The sequence below is a fragment of the Anser cygnoides genome, chromosome 5 (genome assembly GCF_040182565.1).
Source record: "Anser cygnoides isolate HZ-2024a breed goose chromosome 5, Taihu_goose_T2T_genome, whole genome shotgun sequence".
NCBI classification, from domain to species: Eukaryota; Metazoa; Chordata; class Aves; order Anseriformes; family Anatidae; genus Anser; species Anser cygnoides.
Window position 1 is genome coordinate 4,073,071 of NC_089877.1, and position 13,750 is coordinate 4,086,820.

The window sequence follows — 13,750 nt, forward strand, 5'->3', positions numbered from 1 at the left end:
ACAAATGGGATTTCAGCACTTAACCAATCTACTATTTCTACACTGTTCTTACCAGAGTTGAGCATTATTTTTCTTTCATTGTTTGACAATTGCTAAGCTAATAGAGCACCAGGTTTTATAAAACAAAGGAGAGCTATCATATAAACTACATGCATATTTTGCCAGTCATGGAGTACTACAGATTTTCAGTAAAATTTGACCTGCCAAAATATAGGATATGTATTTTATAGATACGATATCCAAGAAATTAAGCAGCATAATTCTCATTAAGGTTGTGCCATTAATCCCTGCACACAGTGTATTGAAAACTCACACTCAAATGTTGTATTTCTACATATTGGTAGAAATTACAGTCCTCCAGAATCAGATTATAATTGCATAGGATTGCAAATTGTACATTTGTCAGTTCCTAGAAACAAATGGAAAGCAAAATCTGCAGTTTTAATGGGTGTTTTCATGCTAAATACAGATACTGAAAACATTGCAGTTCATTTACCAATTAGACAAAACTTGTTTCCCTTGTCTTCTCTTTTCGGTACATTCTGGGCATATTATGAAACCACAAAAAGACAGATATAAATTTAAGGGTAGAAATAACATAGGAAAATCTACTGAATCTTTACTTACTATATAGAACAAAAAAACTCTCCTTTTGAAAACTTCAATTAGACATACAGAAGATTGGGTGTCACTATTTGGGGTTTTCTTATTTCCTTTTTTTTTTTTTTTTTTTTTATGAAAGATGAATAATAGTCCTACATTGTATTTCAACCTGTGGATTCAGGAAACAGACCTTAAACAAATCTTCAATACTCAATTATATTGTGAGATGTACTATTTCCAATGTGTTTACTTCTTGCCAATAATAGCTTTAAGATAGAAAGAATAACAAGAATCAAGATTTTTGTAAATGTCACTTTCCACGTATTCAGAAAAAGTTTAAACTGTTTCGCAGCCCAAATATTTTAATTAAAAACAAGTCTGTATAAAACCATCTCTACTTCTAATCTTAGCAACTAGGTAGCTTTAGAGAGAGATCACTCATACCAGCCATGTTCTCTGTAGCAGATTTGTTTAAGCATGACAGAAACAGGTCCTGAGGTAATTCAAGATACTACAGGTCCTCGATTTTGTGCTTTCCATTTTCCAACAAAGGAAACGAGCATAATTTAATTTGCTACAGTGCGGTGTTTTTTTTTTAAAGCCTAGAGATAAACCATCTTTGGTTTTGTGTAACTGAACAGATCACAGCCAAAGTCGATCAGATTAACTGCTACAGAAAGATTGTGTTGACAAACAGAACGGAAAAGACCCTCAACGCTTTTTGTGGATAGAAAAAGCACAATAAAACGTACAAATCTACTTGCCAGCGGGCTGTTTTAAACTTGTGTTTAACCTGTTGCAAGCAAAGGGTGGAGGAGTAAGATGTAAAGGGCTTTTATTGATCAAAGATATTCAGGTGCTGTGACATCAACTGCAAAGCATTACAGGCAAGGGCTTTTCACTGCCCTTTTCATATATATATATTTTTTTAATACGTGGCTGAAGTTGTCTTTTTAATTATTCCACTTCAGCTGCTATAATGCCTGTTAGCAACAATTATGGCAAAAGCAATCTCCACTGGGGACTGAAGCACCACAGCCAGCCTTGTCAGCGCGCACACAGCTCAGCCTGCTAACTCCCTCATAGGAAACATTTTCAATTAAAATGTGGGTAAAATCTGGATAGAAATGTGTGATTATCAGACTCATTGCTGATTTCCTAGAACAGGAAGCAAATCACACCATGCAAGTAAAAATACATTCAAAACATTTAGTTATCGGAGGGTTAGGTTTTCTCCTGGGAAGCATGGATCTTAATGCTGCATTTTGCATAAGGATGGTAGGCAGAAAGCAGCGAACAAGTGCATCTCTGGAAGTTTCTGGAAGATTTTTCATTTCCACAGTGGTTCTGTAATAAAATTTGACCAGAGCACTCAAACTTCAAATTCCTTCACTGACAATTCACTATCTGTATATTGAGATTTTGCTTGGTTTCTTAAGGAAGCAAGACATACTCATTCATAATCTTTTTCTTTTTTTTCTCCGGTTGATTAATTTCAACTAAAATTGAAGAGGGGGAAATCCTTCAAAAACACCAAGTTGAACAGGTCTCATGAAAAAGGTGGTGGCAATGTAGAGGCAAAGACCTTAAATAGCCTCAACTCAACAGTATTAGGGGAGTAATGAGAACCTACAAACACATTATGAGCAACAGCTAGAGGAATCCTGGCTTCAGGAGCTACGTTGATCCTCAGACCACTTCTTACAGGTATATGCAGAAGATCCCCTCCAATCTGAGCACACTGTGAAGAAACTATCCTGGATTCCTTTTTTCTTGGCTACACATGCATAGTTCTCATTATCCCTACCTGGATTTCTTTATGAACAGGCAAACAGAAATATAAAAGCAATAAAAAAGACAGTCTGTGTTAGAGGCAAGAAGGATGGAAGTGGAAGATAAGTAATAACACAATTCCTTCCCCAGTCTTGCTGCTGACCTTCCATCCCACATTTCTGCTCTAGGTGTAGTGTCCCCATTGCAACCCAGGCAAGGTGCCTCTGCCTGCACACCATGTCCCAGAGCGACACCCAAAATGCGGCATGAGAGGGTAGAGACAGGACAGGGGTGCACCACAGCACCCCGTTACAGTGCAGCCAGCTCACGGGGGTAACACTGAGCTCACAAGTCATGGCCACACCAAAAATCACCTGGTGTGTGCCAGGAAAAGGAGGCAACAGTAGAAATAATAGGCAAGCGCATACTCTGAGACAGAAAAAGCCATAACTGACAAAGCTGGAGAGCTCTTTTAACCATTTCAGCTGTCATTAAACCACTTCTGGCACTGTGGGAAGCTATTTCTAAGTGCATTTGAGAAAGGCTGAAAGTATCATTTTAGATATTGGATCACTGGGGGGAAAAAAAAAAAAAAAGAATGACAAAAGGGAAATAAGATTCCCCTTTGGGTCTAATCAACATTCACACATCAGCAGATGTTTTTCGACTCCTCTCAAATAAAAACATATGCCAGTATACCTTCTGGTTTCTTTATTGAACACTAATTACCGACTGCACAAAAAGTCTAATCAATGCAGCATGTGATCACTCTTATTCACACATTTTTCACTCACAACCTGAGTTTGTATTTATTAGGAGAGAAAAAGATAAAAGGTTCCAAGGTGAGCCGTTTCAGCTTGCAGGATCACCCACCAAATGTCATTCAGCTTCCTTTTGTCAGATGCAGACAGCTCCCTCTCCTTGATCTTTCAGCACCTACCCAAAACTGGAACAGGATGATGCATGGTTCAGCCCAGGAATTGCAGAAAAAAAGTTGGCTGGCACAAGGAAGCCAGAAACACGTAAGGCAGTAATAGGTTTCCCCACCTGACCCTGCAAAAGTGTTTGCCATTCTGGAATAGCATTGTACTGCTACCAGTGCTTTTATCTTTATCCACAGCAAACTGGGAGCATGTCGTGTGTTTCTCTGGCTTGCAAGCCCCACAACGGCAACCACAGTGGCAATCAGTGTCTGCTTGTGCACACGGCTGAAGTAACGCGTGTTTGCAAGCCATGCTGCTCCCCTGGGAACTCGTCTGCTCTCCCCTGTGTCCATGTGCTGACAGAAGGACCTCGGCTTGAATCTGAAAACTATTTTAGAAATGATTATGGTGACAGTTCGTGATTGGGAGCACAGACCTGAAATCCTCATCAAATATTTATCTGCTTTATCACCATTAAAAGATAATTTTTAAAGAGATGGAAGATTATAAGGAAATACTGCCACTGACTTACTGACAAATTTAATCCAACCCATGTTATCTCCAGGCACTATCCTAGTGGCACATACATGTCTGTCCCCAAAACCAATATCAGCAATCTGACAGCTCACCAGACAAACACTACGGATCCAATTTCCAGGTACAGAGGACTCGCACAAATGGGAAAGAGCCACAGAAAGAAGCTGAATAATTTCCTTAAGTATCGAGTATCATTAGAATACAGAGGTAGGTATTTTGTGATGCAAAAAGAAAACACATGCTGTTCATTTCACACAGCAAATAACTTAGGGAATGATTAACAGGAAATCAATCATTGTTAGTTATAGATCTATTCTAATGGATGGAAAATAAAAAATAAGGAAACAAAATCATAGCCATTTTGATGAAAAATTAGATAGGAGTTATTGAATACAAAACAAAAAGCAAAATCATACACAACCCCATCTTTCTAATTGCTGTTTATTGCAATATGCAGTCATGTTTAACATCGTTAGTCCAAGCGCTTGTCCATAGCAAATGCAATATTGCAGAGCTGGCTGTAAACTAAAATCCTTTGGGCTGAGTTTTCATTTCAATACACAGAGAATTACTTTGAGGACTCCTAGCACTGTTCGTTGGGTGTATTTACAATTCATAATGCAATGCAGTGAAAACTTCTACGCCTGTAATACATCTTAAGTTTTTCTTCAGAATAAGCTTTTCCAGATGAGAATGAGTTGTTCTTGCCAAACAACGCATAAAAACTGCAATGTGTTATATGCTGTTTGTCTTTTTGACTAGGCAGCACAATAGTCATTCTCCTACCTTCTCTCTCCACCACATTAAACATTTTCCACAGAATCTTCAGATTTTCAAAGAGGCTCGTGATTAGGAAATAACAGCAGCAGAGAATCAGAGTGACCTGAGCAGTCTTGAAAATCCAGCCATAAATTCTTCAAGTCTTACCATGTAGTACTATTCTCTATGCTTTGCAGGCCTACAGCAACCTGATGCCAAAATACAACTATTCTGCATGTATTCTTAAATCTTCTATTTCAAACTGTTTTTAGTTTAGTGGAATGCAACAAACAGTCGGTAAACCAAAAGTCCAGCAATGGAGTGGTCGTTTCCAATGAGCTCCTAGTTGCCTTACTAACTCCTTTCTTTTTCCTTTTTTTTTTTTTTTTTAAATGGTTTATATTAGTTGGTATCACTTCAATGAAATGTTGGCTTTCAGAAATTACAATTTAAGCAAAATTAATTTTTAAGATGTAAAATCTTTCATACCGAGTCAAGAATTCACTGGGTTTTTGGCCAGAAGTCTTTGTAAAATGAATGCCAATTTATCAGATCTAAATCTTGCAAACTCAATGACCTCCAGAGTTTCTGGGTAAAATTTCTGAGACAGAAAAAGGAAAGGACAAGCCCACCCCACCACCACCAAATAACCTCAAAGTCCAGGCACTCATGCAGGATATTAGAAATCCTTCCTAATGAAGGAAACACACCAGTCAGAGACTTGAACTTGCACATCCCACCTTCCAGCCTATGCAAACATAGACATCATGTTTTCAATAGAATAATCTTAGAAATCATTCCGATGCAGGGTGCACAGAATGAGAAAATTCTTTTTCCCTTCCAGTACCGTTCAGTACACCACTCAGTGCAACCTCTAACTTGCAAAGCCTCATAAATAGAGCATTAAATGAATAAATAACAGAAAGTGCATCAGAATCAAAACAGAAAGAAAAAATGGAAGGAAGGGAGAAAGGAAGAACCATTCATTTCATTTTAACTTCTCCTGTGTTGTTTTTTGTTGATCTTTAAAATCTGTGAGTGATATTCGAGCTGAACTAAGTAATTACCAATTTTTTGAGATGCTTCAATAGTACCAGAATACTATTCTATATTGTGTTTAGTAGCTAGCATCCATCTTCAAGGATGCCTCAAGCATCTAGCAATGTCTTGATATCTGATCTTTTTCGCACTGACATGATGGCTTAGTTTCTCTGGGTATTAATATATTGTTCCATAATTAATATACCTGGCATATCCAAAAAGAATTAACCTCATATTCTGAAAAGCCAGAGCCTAGATTAGGTAGATCATGATAGGGTGTCTAGTGATCGTAAGAGCCAAAAATTAACATTCCCACTTTAAACCAAGTAATGAATTTTAAATTAAAAGTTACACCTACGTTGTGATCTGTGCTCTGATACTGAGCTAGCTGAAAACAACCTAACTCATACTGGAAAAAGTTTAACTACCGTAATCCATAGCTCCTCACAGGTGGAACTGCATTGCTCCTCAAAGGAGTAAATCACTTCTGCATTTTGATATTGTGCAGCTTTCAAGATCTGCGTTAGCTCACATGCAGCTCGTCCAAGTGCCTCTCTACTGCACTGCAGTATGCAGCATGGACATACCACAGAGATATACAGAAGGAAAGAATTTAACCAATTCTCCACCAAGCAAAGCTATAAAGCTATAGGGTTCTTCACATCTATACCATTGCGGAGATCTAATGATGCACCAAATGCAGAGGCACCTGAGCTCTGCCTTAAGGGCAGGCCATAAAACAAAGCTAGAGTTATTCTAGGGCCAGCACAAAAACTTTGTCTAAGACCTTGTACTTCACTTGTTAAATCTGCAGCAACAGCCAGTGAAGTGATTTAAAATTCAGGACCTTTGAATAATCAGTTACCAGGGTCTGATTCACTGGTGTGTATAGACATCTTCAATGTCATTTAACATTGCTCTACAGATGCAGTGTCCCAGAAGATGAATTATTTCCCCATATACCTGACCTAAAATTTTAGGTAGACGTATAGAACTTCACCTAAGTCTGGTAAAGCTTGTTTAAAGAAAATTCATACTCCTGGCTTGAGTCTTGGCATTTACATCTACCAAAATTGGTAGGATGCATTCCAAGGTATAGTAAGTGTCTCAGTTTTTCAGCTGCCACTCAACCTGAACTAGGCAATTAGTCCAAGTCATCATCCAGACAAGTTACCTGTTAATTTCTACAATACATCCAATATTTTCCTCAAGTTTGCAGAAGTGAGAATTGCGACACCTTGCAGTATTATTTTTTTTATTACTGCAGTCGAATGAAAATGCTGCTGTATTAGAATCAGTTAGCAACAAACTACTCTGGAAAAAAAAAAAAAGATTAATTTTCCTTACACTTTGTGCTGTAGCACAGGTATGCGTTAATGGAAATACCTAGCCTTTAGCTTTATTCATTTTGCTTTCAAACTGATACCCAATTTGGAAGACAGATCTGTTTTGATCCTTTTGCTCAACATGGATCAAACCCTGTATTTCACTTGCAGATACAATTTCCAACTTAGTCATCATTTGAAGTTAATCAAGGCATTTCCTCATCTTGTAATTTCTCACCTGCAGGTAGTTAGAACTATGATTACAATTAAAATTACCATTAAAAACTTCATGCTGTGGTTTCATTACCCGTGTCAAAGGAGTTATATTAATTATGAATTACAATATTCACAGAGTTGTGTTAACATGCATCTCAACAGGAATCATGAGATTTCCACTGAAATCTACAATTCAAGGCTAAATTTGGGTAAGCACCTGAGAACTCAAGTTAAAACTCCATGGAAGAATGACTCGGCCACTCAAGTTGTCAGAGAGACGGATCAGTACATTGGTCATGAACACAGAGTGCTCACACATTGACATCAATGCATTATAGGCTGCTGGTTGTTACTCGCTCAGCTAAAACACGAGCTCAGGAAAAGGTTTTGGAACCAACGCAGTTCCCTTCAAAGTCAGCTGAAAGACTCTCACAGCACCTCTTTGTGACTCCTTCCAGCAAGTAACCAGGTGTAATTACATGTTAGGCAAAGGGTGGTGTGCGATAATACGGCATTCCTATCTCTGGATATAAGAGCAGTAGTCTGGCTGCACAGAGACAGCATCCAAGATCTGCAAGGTTCTTGTACTGGCAGAAGCAGCTACTGTTCTCTCCTGCACAAGGCCATACTGCATTTCCCCAAAGGAAGCCTTTTAAATTGGGTCACTTGTTCCTTTTAAGGATAAATAATAAATAAATTGGTAATCTCCCAATTTATTTGCAATCTGAAAATGTGAAAGCCATCTCTGCTACAATCTCTGAAAGGGAAAGTAAAAATATATTTTATTTTCTTATTAATGTAAAAGAATAAAATATGTATACATAGAGTAAATTAACTACAGAGTAAAACAAGCATTTGAACCTTCATATATGTCACAAAGCTAGACGACGTAGAAATAAAAATTATTCAGAGATGACCCACAATATATCCACAGTTACTGCACATATATAAATCAAAGTCAAAGTCAAGTGTTAGATAAAACAAGCTGATGTCAGCAAAAGAAACTGGTTCCATCTTTTATAAAGTGCCTTCATACTTTTCCGAAATAATTACTTGTCTTTCCACCTTGTCCTATAGTTACATTTGCATGCTCCATATACCCTTCTCTGGGAGAACTTTTATCTGTTTAAGTGACTGTTCTCTTACTTCCTATTAAGATCAGAACAGACAGCCAAAAGAAGCTGATGATCATATATCTATAACAAATATGAAAGCAAAAAGAAGCATGCAGCCAATCACCCTGATCTTTCTGTGTGTACCTTGTGCCCTTCTCTTCCACCTGTCTTCTAAAGTGAAAGTTCTTCAGACTGAAGACTGTCTCGTTGTGTATCTGCATACTATTACCACGATACAAAGCACCCAGAGAGATGCTGTATTTTCAGCTGACAGTCCTCAGGAGTTCTTGGTATCATCCTGCCACTATGTCTTGGTTAAAGAGGTTGCAAAACTGTGGAAGAACGGTTCTTCAGCTCCCCATGGCCACCCATTTGCACAGTGCCGACCATCACTGAGAAGGGCATCTCCTAATCCTAAGTACTGACCATCATGTATCACAGCGACAAGAGCTTCAGCAACAAGTGAGATATAAACTAAACACTGATTTAACAGACTTGCTTACAGCAAGAACCTTAAAATAAATTGCTGCAAATACTGAAATTAACTCTTAATAATCTGCAAAAAAAAAAAATTTAAACTTTAAAAAAATTGCAAGCCGTACTAACTACTTAGGTAATACAATGAGAAGTTAGGGTGGATTTATTCAAAAGTCACAAATAATGAAATACAAATTAAATAAAGACATTTACAGAGAAGGAGATTTGCAGGCACCATGCAGCTGGCAAGACACAATTCTATTGTCATAAGCAAGCTGAAAGTGGGAAAGAGAGAAGGAAACAAAGATAGTCAAGGACAGCAAGATTTAGGGACAAATGGCACAAAGAAATCTGTTCATAAAGAGAAAGAACAGAAAAAATTGAATTAGAAAATAAAGTCATCAGCATGAAGGAAAGAGGAACAAGGAGGAAGTGTGAAAAGAATCCAGCTCTCTATAAGGACAATTTTTAGTTACTAATAGAAAGTACCACCTTCCAGAAAAGCTGCTGCTTGCACGTCTAAATGCATGCAGCTTTAAGGGAAGTCCAAAAACCCTCAGGCGTAAGAGTCAAAACTGTCTGACTCAGGGAGCTGAGAGAAGAGACATAACATTTCATATCCATTTTCCGTCTGCAACCCAAATCTGGCACAGATGGCTCGCAAACGATTGTCACTGCCAGAAATCTGCAAACAATTGTCACTACCAGAAACCCACTGGCCTATTATGAAATGAGTTTTACTCTCAGCCTGGATGTTGATACCGCAAAGGTGGCCGGAGGTCAGAACCCTACAAGGCAGCTGGGCAGTCACTGTCTGTCTCACGGCCCAAAGCGTACCCTGCTCGAGGCAGAACAGTCCCTTCAGCCTCACCCCCCGACTCAGATCCCCCTCCAGCCCACTGCAAAGCACAGGGTGACTCGGTTCCACTCCCAGCTCAGTTGCTGATCTCCCTTGAGCTGTGCCCCATTTCCATGTGAGCCAATTCCCTACAACCTCCATTGGTCTTTATTTCCCTCACCGGCAAAACTGAAGCGATATTTTATTTCCCTCCCCCTGCTCCCTGCCTGGTTGATGTAGGCTATGGGCTTCAGGGTAGCAGTTGCCTCTGACGACGTGCTTGTACAGCTCCCTACCACCGATGCCAGGCACAACAAGGCTTTGATCTCAGCTGGAGCCGCTACGCACTGTGACAGTAACACCTATATATGAGCACAGACCCCCACTAAGAGAGAGCTCTAACTTAAATGTGTTAACAGCTCGTGACCAGGCTAATTTTATACATAGCAATAACCTGAGACAAGACAGCCTAATTTAGAGCAGAGCAGACACATGTTCTTTGTACCTTTTCCTTTCGAAAAAGCAAAGCTCTTATAAATTATCAATGCCATTCCCCACAGGAGGCAGCTGAGAGCAAGCTTGCCTGCGCTGTGATGCACTCACCGTCACAAACTGCACCTTGCAGAGGGGGTGAGCACTTTACCTGTGCTGCTGCCCTTAAGATAGATATTATACCAGTATTTCAAAAAGCACGTAGAAACAAGCGTGGGACACCCTTCATCTTCATGTGCATTCCCGTTCCAGAACTTGTTTACACATCACGCTTTCAGAAATCTTCTTAGCTGCTCTAATTGCTATGATTCATGAATTTACAACACAGCTCTGCTCCAACACAATTTTCATCCGACTGCAGTCCCTCACCTTGCAAATAAATATGTAGCGACTCTTTATAGCTGCAATTTCTAAGCACAACCTTAAAACTTCAGAGCAAATTCATAAAAGCTAGGAAAATTGAGCCTCCTAAAAAATGTCATGCATAAAACTACGTATATTATTATTATCACCCTGTATATATCAAGAGGCACGATGCCACTGCGTAAGCACGCTGCGGATCGCTTCATACAGTGCCTTCTACTCAACGTGTACCCCGTGGCACAGCCCGCGGGTTCCTGCCGGCCGCAGCAGCTCTGTCCCCACAAATCCTCCCAGAAGCACACAGGCGCTGTGCAGCGATCCCAGGGGACTGGCGGCAAATTTACTCCTATGGGTCCTACACTTTTCAGCTGAAAGTCTTTATATATTTCTCATTAAACAGCTTAGATAGTTTTATAAAGGCTGCTTTAAGAGGTACAGTATGAAGACTTATTGCTAAAGAAGCGAGTAAGAACATAGTAATAATAGGCACTAGGACCTTACTCCAAGCATATTGATGCTTTTATCTTAGGCGGCAACAGTTTCTTTTAACTGTAGCTAAGTAGTATGGGGAATGTCCTTACTTATTTGAGGCACAACAGCATAAAATAAAAATGAATATCTTGATTTCAGAAATTCCCTACATTAAAAATGAGTTCAGGAAAACAATGTGAAACTGAAACATATTTCTAAACTAAAAAAATGAACTTCCCTGAATCGGTAATGATTCCATCCATTTTTGCTGTGTATTTTCTACTGGAAACTGCTAAAGGATCCCAAAGCAAAATACCACCATGCTTGAGAATGCAAATCCTAAAGAAGTTCTCCCTTACTCCCAATGGCCATCCGGAGTCACCTTTATGGAAGGGAGAAGGAGGGAAGAGTACATGAGCTAAAAATGATTTTTTACTTAAATCTGAACTATTTTGATTCTTTGTAATAAATGACAGAGATATTCTTAAAATGGTTTCAGTTTTTTTTTTGTTTTGTTTTTTTTTTTTCAAAGAAAATTGTAGGCAAGTATACCTGGCGTGTAGTCATGTAAGTAAGGGCTTAATCATATGCTTGAATTTCTATCTATGAAATAGCTTTTTTTTTTTGAAAATATATGCAATGTATTTAAAAAATCATTTCTTAATTATATTTCATAACATTAGCAAACTTGAATCTCCTATCCTATGACTATTAGTGTTTCAAAAACAGAATGCAGAAGAGAAGAAAATGCATTTAGGGCAAAATGCTGAAACACACAAATAATATGAACCTTTCATACACCTTAGTATGAAAATGCTTGCACTAACACTGAAAGAATTGTTTAATGTTTTTTGTTAACTCACCCAAAATGTTCTCAGCATCTTAAGAGCATAATCTGATTTGTGAGTTTTGGACATGCTTAAACACATAACATATTGCACATATTGGACATATTGCTTAAAGAGTTGTGCAAGACACGCAGAACTGACTCCCTCTGGATCATGTCACTGTAAGGAAAACTGTTACATTTTGCTAAAGGAAAAAACACTTCTCTGAGTTAATTCAGGTATATAGCTGCGCATACACTCAAGGAGGAACAATGTAGGTTTAGGAGTCACGCTGCTATTTTAAAGTCTGTGCTAATGTTGAAACAGCTTTGCCTAGCTCAGAGAATGGCTTGCAGCATCTCCTAACACAGAGTGCATCAGTGAGGCTCAGGCTGTCTCCTACTTCTCTACAGACTTCGGCACGCCCAACAGCCTGCGTCCTGTCCCCCACCCTCGCAGCAGCACTGCTGGCTGTCACATGCCGTCCAGGCCATAAAGGGGGCAAAGAACAGGCCCCTGATCTCTGAGAGTCTGCAGCTATGGGACTCGCTACAGCAAACAAGAATCTGAAGCAACAGGGCAAGTAAGGACGAGGCAGTTTGCTCCCAGAGAGAAGATGAAGTATTCCAAGGGGTGTACACCTGGCTGCTCCCTCACTTTGCATGTTTCACTTCCACAAAAGGCTACTTTGACCTAATTTACAAATAAAATGTTTTCAAACATAATGGCAATTATATACACATTTGGAGACTACTGTTTCCCAGATAGGCATGTTTAGGGGATCCTGGAAGATGCATGTTCAGCAAGATTTGCAGAGACAAACCTCTGGCTCTGGAATTAGCTCTCTGTAGATGGAAAAATAAGCCAACTCCCTTGAGAGAGCTCAAATTATAGTAGAAGTCTAAACCAAGACACGTCAGAGCAGAAGCATGGTTTGTTTGCCTTTTGGTTTGAGGGGCTTCTTAGCAGTTGCTGGCCATAAACACATGGTTAACATTCATGAAGAATACCGTATTAGAAAAAATACAACTATTGTCATCAGTGTTTCTCTGAAGATCTACTGTTTTGTCTCTGCTTGCTTCTCTGAACTGCACTGAACAGAAAGAAAAAAGATGCTTTATCTCCTTCTTCTAAGCAATTGCTACAAACCCAGCAAACTTTTAGTATTGGCCTCTGCAGAGCCTTGTGTATAGGGAGAGAAGAGGCAAACAGTTAAGCTGCTGCTGGGAAGAGCCATGAACAGCTGTTCTTGTGGTATTTTTGCCTTCATTACATTGGCTTCAAATTGCATCAGAATGCATCAGCTAGTCATTTTTGAAGCCTTATTGCCAATTCCTTACATCTTTTTAAAACGTGTGCTCTGAAAGAGCTGCTGGAGAGAGCAGCAATATTCTTGGGTTCACTGTAATCAGTTTTCATTCTTTCTGATTCCTCTATTGAACGATCATGCACACAGATTAAAACAACAGCCTTCTGCTTGTGTGCCCATCATTTTTTTTCTTTGTATCAGGGAGTGCTTTATTTGTGGTTAGGTTGAACTCGCTGTGGCATATGGTCGCTACAAATACCGTCGTTTAGAATGAGGCAAACTGCAACTGACCTGCTCGAACAGCTGCCTTTGTTTTAAAACGCGCTCTGTAAATATTTTTAAGCTCCCGCTTCTCTAGAGCTAATAAGCGAAGTGCTGCGCGCGAGTGTACCCGCGTGGCTTTATTTACAACCAAGGAACGCACCAAGCGTGCTGTGCTGCCTTATCCAGCGCACCCCTCCCGACCGCGAGATCTCTTCTTGCAATAGCCTCGTTTGAAAAGAAGACTTGAAATAGAAAAACAGAGCCGTAGGGCCGCCAGCCCGAGCGGCAGCTTGGGAAGCGGTGCTCCGGTCGCTCCCCGGCGCAGGCCGTCCCCCCGGGGCTCCGCACCCCTCGGCTCACCCGGGTCGCAGCCGCGCCGCTGCCCGGCTCGGGGCAAGCAGGGGGGGCCCGGCCGGG

At 39.8% G+C, this 13,750-nt stretch overlaps 1 protein-coding gene across 10 annotated transcripts in view; it reads right to left on the bottom strand.

Moving 5' to 3' along the window:
• Window positions 1–13,750, bottom strand: part of TUB (TUB bipartite transcription factor) — a 150,972-nt gene that overhangs the window by 58,200 nt on the left and 79,022 nt on the right. The gene's annotated exons all lie outside the window — the stretch shown is intronic.